The sequence below is a fragment of the Penaeus vannamei genome, chromosome 12 (genome assembly GCF_042767895.1).
Source record: "Penaeus vannamei isolate JL-2024 chromosome 12, ASM4276789v1, whole genome shotgun sequence".
Taxonomy (NCBI): Eukaryota; Metazoa; Arthropoda; class Malacostraca; order Decapoda; family Penaeidae; genus Penaeus; species Penaeus vannamei.
In genome coordinates, this window is record NC_091560.1 from 3000085 (window position 1) to 3001209 (window position 1125).

Here is a 1125-nt window from a genome sequence, read left to right on the forward strand (position 1 = left end):
TACACAAACACACACATGCGCGTAGAACACATATAAGTCGGAAATTCGGTCACGAGTGCAGGTTCTCATTTAGCTTTTAAAGCAACTTCCTCAGACTGCGCATGTACGTCACGTGTTTCGCACTGCCATTTTACGCCATGCAACTACTACCAGTATTTCATACGTATTACAAATCATCTGATACTTTCTTCACCTTATTTGTACAATTCACTTTATATTATATATACCATAGACGCAACCCGCTATAAACATTCATTTACATCGCGTGATTAGCGACATAACATACATTTCGCTCTCCTCATAACCGCCGAAGCGCCTTCGATCGCCGCTCAACAGCCGGCTCTTCCCGCGCGTCCGAAGCAGCAACGACTGGCACACTTCCTCCCGGCCGCCGGATGTGGGTCGATCACTTTGTGGCTTGTGCGGCTTCGGTTTCGGGGATTTCTTTAATAGTGATAACATCGAAGGACTGATCAGACTGACCAAGAGCGCCTGATTTAGTATTGGAAAACAGTGAAAAGTGCAACGGTGATTGTTTCTTGTGTGGGTCAGCGAGCCGAATGAAATGTCATTTCTTAGCTCTGACACTGTGTTAGTGTTTTCATGCAATTTTATGTGTATTCTGCTAGCAAATTTGGCCATTTTTATGTCACTTTCTAGTTTCATTCGATTTTTATTGATGTATTCTTACATTTTTATACCATATTGTAGATTTTATCTTATGCCATTTTATAGTTTTATTTGACTTTTATTTTGGTGTTTTCTACATTTTTAAACCATATTTTAGTTTTATTTGTCATTTTATGTAATTTTCTAGTGTTATTCGACCTTAATTTTGGTATTTTCCTAGATTTCTTTATGTCCTATTTTGTTGTTTTTTCTTACTTGCCAACATGCTTAACTTTCCAATGATCTTTGTATAAATAGATATGTATTTTAGTGTATATAGATTGCTGTAAGAATAACCATTGTATATCGAAAAATAAAGTTCTGATTCTGATTCTGAATGAAAGGTTACGTGCCCCCCCCCCCGACGCCGCTCGGCTGTTCCCCTCCACAGCAAAGGTGCTGCCACACTATTTTTCGTCAATTTTTCGACAATTTTTCAAGAAATTTGCCCATTTT